The sequence below is a fragment of the Triticum dicoccoides genome, chromosome 2A, assembly GCF_002162155.2.
Source record: "Triticum dicoccoides isolate Atlit2015 ecotype Zavitan chromosome 2A, WEW_v2.0, whole genome shotgun sequence".
Taxonomy (NCBI): Eukaryota; Viridiplantae; Streptophyta; class Magnoliopsida; order Poales; family Poaceae; genus Triticum; species Triticum dicoccoides.
Genome location: NC_041382.1, coordinates 519,454,825 through 519,464,051, shown reverse-complemented (window position 1 = coordinate 519,464,051; position 9,227 = coordinate 519,454,825).

Genomic DNA, 9,227 nt, shown 5'->3' with positions numbered 1-9,227 from the left:
CAAACTCTTAACATAGGAATATCTCAGCAGAGTAACTATTTACTTCTAAACTGAACACAAGAATAGGAAAAAACACTCGACGCCGCTCACAACAAGGGTGTCCCACTCAAAAATATCAAATGCATGTCTTCTGGCTAACATCAATGAGCAAATTTTGACAAGGTTTTCCAATTCCAATATATTAAACTAACGTCTTCTTGCTAACATCAATGATTAAACTTTGACAAGCTTTTCCCATTCAAAATATGTAATGCCTATGATCGTGGAGTCCTTTCGTAGCTTTTATACTTGTTTGGGCACTTTTTGCCCAGGGCACTCCACGTATTGTTAAATTGCCAATGGTCTCTGCAGACTAGTCATGTCACCGGTGTCTAATAATACTCTGTAAAGCTTCTCGGTCATTCCTTCTGTAATGTAGCGCAAACAGTGACTGCTTCTTTCTGCAAAGTGGAACGACCAACTAGACCCAGTAATGCAGCAGTTTGCCTTACACATTGGCTCCTTTTGTGCAGTTCAACTAAAATCGACGTCGGAATAAAACCAAGCTTTAATTTTGATATCCCTGTAAGCAACAATAGGTATAAGGGAAACAATTACTAAGAAATAATGGTTGATGACTTGTACTCCCAGAAGAAAAGCATCTACTGATCTACTTTATCTTAATGGGAAACAAAGCAGGAGAGTAGCAATTCTCCATCAGTGTGATCCATTCATATTGACTGAGACATTATCTTAACAATGCCTTGTTTCAACATGTATAAAGAACGACAAAGCTTATAAAGGGGGTGATGCTGAATTTGTTGTAACAAAGCAACAAGCATCATGTCTGGGTTGGTCCCATTTTTGTTCACTACTTAATGGGAAAAGACATCAATACAATAGCTTCAATTCATCATTTATTTAAAATAGTACCAATACAAGTAGCACAGCATCTCAAAGCACACTGCACAATCATGTGGATGAAGGCCTGTACTGACCTTTCATGAGACGACCAACATAAAATACGAATCTACCAACACGAATAGGAAATCCAATCAAGTTTTGTGCAATTGCACTGAAATCAAGCAAAGTTGCCGGTGTGACATTTAAGTTTTCTATAGCAACAAGTTGAATAGATATCCCTGTTTTAAGAGGCAAAAAGGAAAATAATTACTGGCCAATAAAGGAGGATGAAACATGCGGCCACAAAAAGAAGCATCTACCTTATCTTGATGGAAAACAAAGTATACGACAATGGCATTTCTAAAACGGTTGCATTGATTCATATTAACAGAGAAATTCTTTTAAAACAAATCAGTAGTTAATTCTGAGATTAACAACAGCAAAATAGCTGCATGGGACATGCCAGCACCATGTGCATCCACACGTATAAATGGGTGATGCAGAGTATGTAGCCAAGCAGCATATATGCGCTGGTCCCATATTTGTTCTCTTTGAACCTTCTTCCTATGTGAGGCCAGCAAATCGAGTCGTGCACAAACTACCCGACCTCCCAGTTTCTTTCCCTTTTCAACAAAGAGATCGGTTCCTTACAGATGTGTGTACTGGGTTACCCCCTTTTCCCTTTTCGACCTACAAAGCGGCTGGATAGCCAGTCTATACTACTTTCCGCCCCTCCTTTCCTCATTGAACCACGTCCTAGATTCTTTCTCCAGCCCATCGCACCCTTCATTCCTCTTTGAACCAAGACCTAGATTCGACTACAGATCGAAAAAGATCCACATGCAGCTAGAGCAACGGCGGTTTCAAAGAAACTTATACCTTAGGGTCGTCGGGATGTGGCAAGGCGTGCGGCGGGAGGCCGGATCTGCCCACACTAAGTACGGCAGTGAGGAAGAAGGGGTCGGTGGCCCTCCCGCACAGGCGCTGGGTGAAAGAGAACAGCGCAGCCGACAGTGGATTGCCTCCCTCGCCGAAGGCGATAGAGTGAACGCTGCACCTCCTCCTCTTCCCGGTGTGACGGGATACGGACGCCTCCTTCACCAGCTGTGAGGGGGGGAGAGAGACAAGAGGCCAACGCAGTCTTGTTTAGATCTGGTGAAGAGAGGGTGAGAGACTGTGAATATAGCAAACCCTAGCAAATGTATCTAGACTCATTTTAGTGCTAGATACCTCTGTATCTAGACAAATCTAAGACAAGTAATTTGGAACGGAGGGAGTAACATATATGTAGTGCGGCGAGCGTGTGGAGAGTCCAAACCCTAGCGAACAAGCACTGAGGCTCCCGCTTATGTATATACTACTGTAGTACGGACTGAGCTCCGGTGCCTTCACTGCACCTGCTTTTGGCTGTATGACAGGTGAGCCAGCCACATTTTGGGCCCACCTGTCGTAAAACCCTAGCAAAAATTGCACCAACGTGAAAGACGACTGCGTCTCCAACGCAACCAAGGTGAACTGACGAAGGATATCATCTTTGTGCGTAACAAGCAAAGAGCACTAATGGAAGACAGCTTGTTTTTCGTCGAAAATCGATCAGCTTCACCAGCTGACGCAACCATGAGGCGCAACCATGAGCATCGATAGGTCATCGTGGTGATGCATCATCCATTTGGCATCAAGTTTGGGTGAGGCACCTAAGAAGTTCGCCAAATCCTCACTATGGTCTGTTTCTTCTCAGTAATCAAGCTCGAGGAAGGAAGAACCATGTGGCAGAGGACAGTGAGGCGGAACGACAATGGACATCCAATTTTGTGATGTTCCACTAAAATTGAGGAAGACATGCCCGGGTATGGAGACATGCATCGCTGTTTCCAAAAATATAAAAAGGGTTAGCAACGACATCTCAATTGTCAATAAGAATTAATGAAAAGTACACCAACAAACAGAATCACCATAATTATCTTGATGTGAACTAAACCAGGATACCCGAGAAAAAAACATTTCTTCATTTAACCAGTGATAGTACTACCACCATATGGATAATGACCGCACAACCACCATGTACTTTTTGTCGAAACAACATGTATACCTCCACCGAGGCATAAATGAGGACAACTTTTTGAGTGGCATTTCCTCTATAATAGTACTAGTAGGTGATGTTGGACCAGCCGACGAACCCTAGCTACTATGCATGGGGAGCTGGGGAGTAGTCGCATAGAAGAAAACCCGCACGCAACGACCTGGGGAGCTGGACCAGTACAAGAAGTTATACCTCAGGTGGGCGAGATGTCGTTTAGGCGGGCGGGCGGGATCTGCCCACACGACATCAGCAAACAAGGGCGCGGAGGATCTTCGTCCGCCCCAGCGCCGGCTCCGAGAGGATGGTGCGCATCAGCTTCCTTCATCGCCGACGGTGACAACGTCAATGCTGCACCTCCTCACCTCCCGCAGCGGACGGGATTCGGCCGGATCTGTGACCACCGATGAGGAGAGAGATAGAGTGGACACTGCCATCTTGTTTTGATATGGAGAGGGTGAGAGAGCGAGACGCGAGAAACTCTATCAAACAAGAGGCTATAATGGAGTAAAAAAATCTCTCCATAGCAGTGGTTTTAAATAGAATACGCGCGTTCCCGGAAAAAATAAACAAAAATTGGCGGACAATTTTTTAAGGGTATGTCTAGGACACATCTAGATGTGACATAGTTATGTCACATATAAGTTGATGTCCACTCTGTTTGTGGTCTTTTTCTAGTTTTTTTGTTTCTTGTTGCTACATTATATACTTGTGGGAGCTTAGATGTGATATCCTTAAATAACATCTAGATGTGAATTAGACAAACTGATATTCTAACGTACCAAGAAAGAAAACTCGATCAAAAACACGCCCCCGCTTCCAGGTCGCGAGAGTCGTCGCGCACACACACATAGACATAGACATGCATATCCGTGTTTACGTAAAATTCCATTTCCATCTCCATCTCCAATCATATTTGTCCAACTGGCACATTATTTACGTTGTTAATTATATACGCAGCAATATTAACGTACACCATCTCTTGTTTGCGCATGTCCGGACCGCTGCCACGGCCGGTCCTGACCAACCCGGACCCTCTTCATCACCCGCGCGTGCTTCCCGCTTGAAACGGTCAGTGCCGCATTCATGCCCGAACAGAGCGGACACGACCTCTCGCTGGCGCCGGCATTGATTGCGGCGCGCCGGCCGAGAGAGCGTCGCCCGCGCCGCTTCTGGGTGCACGCGGCTGCTCCGCGTTCAAAGGTCGCAATAGCCGGCTACAATATGCATGATCTCTTCCAGTAGTAAGTTCTTTGGAGTCCGTGCTACAGCTAGCTATCCTCCCCCAACTCGTCAATCTCTTCCAATAGTGCTAGTACTCCATGGCGCGATCCATCGACAAGCAGGCGGGAAAGTTATGGTATACTACTCGGTTTGCGGTGAGTGGCATGCCGAGCGACCGTGTGGGGTTGAGCCGTGGAGGAGGGTGAGACACGAACACGACAGACGTGATTTAAACGTTGGTTTTGCTCGATGGCGCGATCCAACAAAACGAAACGTTGGTTTCTCTCCGTTTCCATTTTTCTCCGGAAAAACGGAAACTTTTCCACTCCATTTTCATTCCTATTCCAAGGTTGCCCCGTTACAACATTCCATCAAATATAAAGGAAAACTAACACGCATGCTGATGCATCTCAATGATTCACAGATCATAGCCAATATTTACTTCACAACTAAAGAAAAAAGTTGTGAGAGCGTGTACGATAGAAAAACTACTAATGGGGTCACTACGACTTAAACCCTAAACCCTAAACATGATTTAATTTCCTGGCCAGGTAGAACCTGTCGAAGGAAAGACGGCTGGCACCCTCGGATCATACGATGCTTTTGTGTAGTTCCACTAAAATCGACCTGAGCATCCCTGATGGCAAAGATATTGAAGAAGTGTGATTAGAATAATAGTAGTGGCACTAGTTCATGAGACATAAACTCATCACAAGTAGAAGCCGGTAGAAGTAGAGAAAGATCGACATGGAGATGGAGCTACGGCAGCGGAGCAAGCCGGATCCAAAAGGAAGATGGACAACCTGGGACGTCGGGCTGTAGCTAGAAGGGCGGTTGGGACGCGACATCGGCCTATACCGCGGTGACCCCCGATTGGGACGCACCGACTGTGGGTTTTATCCCTCGCCGATGTCGACCGCGTCTACGCAGAACATTGTTCCCTTCCCCCAGCTGCGGGATCAGGCCCGTCGTTCTATGCTTGTGAAGAGAGCAACCTAAGCAAGCAGGCTTGTAGCTTAGGCTCCTGCTAGTGTATATATAGTGGTTTTCTTTTTCTCTCCATATCAACCATTTTATATTGCGTACGTGTCATTCAAGAGTGAAATGATGGTTGCTTCTTCCGACTAACTTACTGTGTGATTTGACTGCTCCTTAGTGGCCCCTACACGTACTCCCCCTACGTGTATGCAACAGTCACACGTACACATGGATGCAAAAACGCGCGGGATGCCCTAATGCATGCATGTCCGAGCACACGACGAAACACACACGGTCACGCTCAAGTGCTCAACCTACACGTGCATGCACACACATACTCAGTCAGGGTGAGCTAGTGACCGTATGAACACCAGAATATATATATATATATATTGAGCGCAATGAGCGTATTATGAAGTCCACTGACCGTATTTTTACAAATATACAGTGACCGACAGTTTATTTATCTCGTTTGAAATTAAGCCATATTAACCGGAGATGAGGTAACATGGACTAGCATTACTTTGCTGTGTCCCGTCAACTTGCCAAACGAGGAGAAGGTTGCAGGATGGGAGAAGCTTGCGCGCGGTGGCTCGCAGGACAAGGAGAAACTTTTGACTAATGCAAGCTCTCCCTCGCTCAGGCGGTGGACGTGCAACAGTTAATTCGGTGTCAGATTGCTAGAAGCATACACTATACTACTAGTGCTATTACTGTTCGACTTCCCAAATAGCCAAGCGCAAAGTTTACTAGTACTACTACTATAGTCCATAAAGGTACGTACTATACTAGTACTAGGAACCGGATGGAGGAGCGTCTGCACTCTTACTATAATTTTAAAATGTGATAAAGCAATCTTCAACACATTTGGTTCTCTTCGAGGGTTCTCGCATGTGATAATGGAAGTTGATTGCATGGAACACTCGCCACAATTCTCGCTTAATTCTGGCTCATATCCTGTTACAAATAGTAGCGCTTAGTAATATTTCCTCTTTTTTGTTATTCAACATGTAAACAGGTCAGCAAACCTTGCGGCGCATCTTCGTGTGAACCGTGCTTGCTGCACTTTGAATGTGGCCGAGAGCTGGCTTGATGAAACACCCCGCTTCCTACTTCTTTTTTTGCGGGGTACCTCGCTTCCTAATGACCAGTGTCTTGGCTGATCGTCCTAAGAATGCTTATATATGAATAAAGCTCTCTCATTTACCCGCAAAAAAGATTAAGCCATATTAACCGGAAAGGAGGGAGTATGGACTAGCACAACTTTTTGGTGTGTCCCGTCAACTCGCAGAATGAGGAGAAGCTTGCAGGACAAGGTGAAGCTCGCTTACGCCTTTGGACTAATGCAACCTACCCTCGGTGAACATGCATCAGTCCATTCGGTGTCAGATTGTTAGAGGCAAAGTCCTACACTGTAGTACCCAACATGCGGAGTACCATCATTGTTCGACTTCACGAAGGGGCGAAGAGCCAAGCGCAGTAGTACGCGTACTTGGTTTTGCACCTTCATACTACTCCACCCTCCGTCACAGTTTACAGGGCGCGCTTCATTATGATGCATTTCTCTCAATGCATTTCCACCACCAGAGAGACTTTAGACGCGTTTGGTTTAATGCTCAATTAATTAGGGCGTGGTAACCGCAATCAAGTCCACAATTTTCTCTCCATGTACTGTACTACTACGGAGTGCATGCATGTGTGTACCCGGGGTGGAAGCACTGCATGCATGTGTGTACGCATTATTCCCTCTAGTAATAGACGCCGTGCTATAACTACCAATGCTATTTTTCAGGCCGATCGCTAGTCGCCTTGGTCCCACATTTTTTTCTTTTTTCTGAAGCGCGCTGTATAAACAATGACGGATGGAGTAGTATGAGCGGATTCAAAGAAGAGCGTATTTGTGGTTGCTTCTTCAGAGCAACTTACAGTGGGAAAGGTGGGGCTTATGATTTGACTGCTCATTACTCACTATTAATGCGGCGCAGCGACCGGGCTGAGTCTCCCATGCGATTGTGCACTACCCCCTCGGTTCTTAAATATACTCCGGAGTATTTGTCTTTCTAGAGATTTCAACGAGTGACTACTCAAATATTTGTCTTTTTAGATATTTCAAATGGACTGGCACATACGTATGTATATAGACATATTTTAGAGTGTAGATTCACTCATTTTGCTCCGTATGTAGTCACTTGTTGAAATCTCTGTTAAGATGAATAGAATATTTAGGAACGGAGGGAGTACACATACGAAGCAAAATGAGTGAATCTACACTCTAAGATATGCATGTTTGAAATTTGTAAAAAGACAAATATTTAGGAACGAAGGAGTATAATTTTGTGCATGGCACATGGACCCAGATGATGAAGAGGCTTCTGGCAATGCTATCAAGCTTCCATCATTTGTTTACATAATTGACGTACTATACAAATAATTTTCCAGCGACATGAAATTGTACAATGGTGTGAGCTTTCAGCTTTTGTTTCGCGTGTCTTGCCATCGATGCTCTTTCGGAAACAATAAAAAACTAACTTCCTTGCTAATGCATGTCAATTATTAGCAGATCAGAGCTAATAATTACATCACAACTGAAGACAAAGTTGTGAGAAGGTGTTAAATTAAAATTGATTCATGCTTTCATTGGCAGCAACGCCCCCCCAGCCCTGTCTAAATCAACAAGGCATGTTGGGAAAAAAGTAGCTGTGTGGAGCATGCAACATTCTGATCATTTTGTGCAGTTCCACTAAAATAGAGCTGAGCGTCCCTGTTCCAAAGCTATCAAGTGTGATTACGATAATAGAGGACTGCTGATGAAACAATAAACACACAAATAGAAGCCAGTCACCTTTGCAGTCTCTCTTAAGACTAACTAGTTGGAGAAGATTAGGCTCGGAGTTGGATGAGGAGGATAGAGCAAAACCAATGTCCCTTTGTGCAGTCGCACTGAAATGTAGAGACGTTGCCCGTGTGGCATTTTAGTACAACTGCACAAAACACTCTTAAGAAAAAAGTGATTTGTGCAGTTCACCAAAAGGTCGCAATAGCAACGACGTGAAATGGATAGCCCTGTTTGCAAAAAAGAGGTAGAAAGGAAACAATTACTGGCCAATAACAGTTGATGACACATGCGACAACAAAAAAGAAGCATATTCCTTGTCCTAAGGGAAGATAACAACACGGTTGTGTTTGTCTAAAACGGTGTGAGGACGAGAATGCAATATGGAAAGTACGCCGGACAAGTGACGTTTTGGGCAAAGAACTATGGAAGATCCACATGCAGCGACGTGGGAAAACGGGCAGTGGAGCAAGGCCAGAGGGGATACCTGGAGGTCGTCGGGATGTAACTAGGTGAGCGGCGGCGGGCGGAATCTGCGAGCAGGTGGCGTAGGCCCTGCCGTGCCGGAGCTTGGTCAGAGAGAACGGCGTGTACCGCAGATCGAGACGTGCTGCCTCGGCACCATCGAACGGAGAAACAATGCACTTCCTCCCTTTCCCCCGGTGGACGGGATGTGGCCGGATCAGCGACCAACGGTGAGAGAGAGGCCACTGCACTCCCTTTCCCCCGGCGGACGGGATGCGGCCGGATCAGTGACCAATGGTGAGAGAGAGAGAGAGAGGCCACCGCACTCCCTTTCCCCTGGCGGACGGGATGCGGCCGGATCAGTGACCAACGATGAGAGAGAGGCCACCGGAGCCTTTGTGTGAGATACTCTGAAGAGCGGACTACCTTTTCCTCCATAAAAATCGTTTTATATTCTGTGTATGTGCCATTGTGCGCTATAAATTTATTTAAAAATAACGTGGGAATGCGTTAAGTCGAACTTTGTTTCGTGCACGCGTGGTACACGACCTCCCTAGGTAAACAACCACTACAAGCGTTCAAATTAGCACGTGGGCTGCCATTTCGTAAAGAAATGAGCTCCACCGTGTACCTGCGCGGGTGTGGCTGGGCACGAAGCGTGAGTACGTGCAGGGTGCACCTATTCTCTTGTTGTATACGTACACCACCTGCGTGGGGTTGTGTGAGAGAGATACAAACCTAGAGAGATATAGTGTGTGGGTTCTTGAG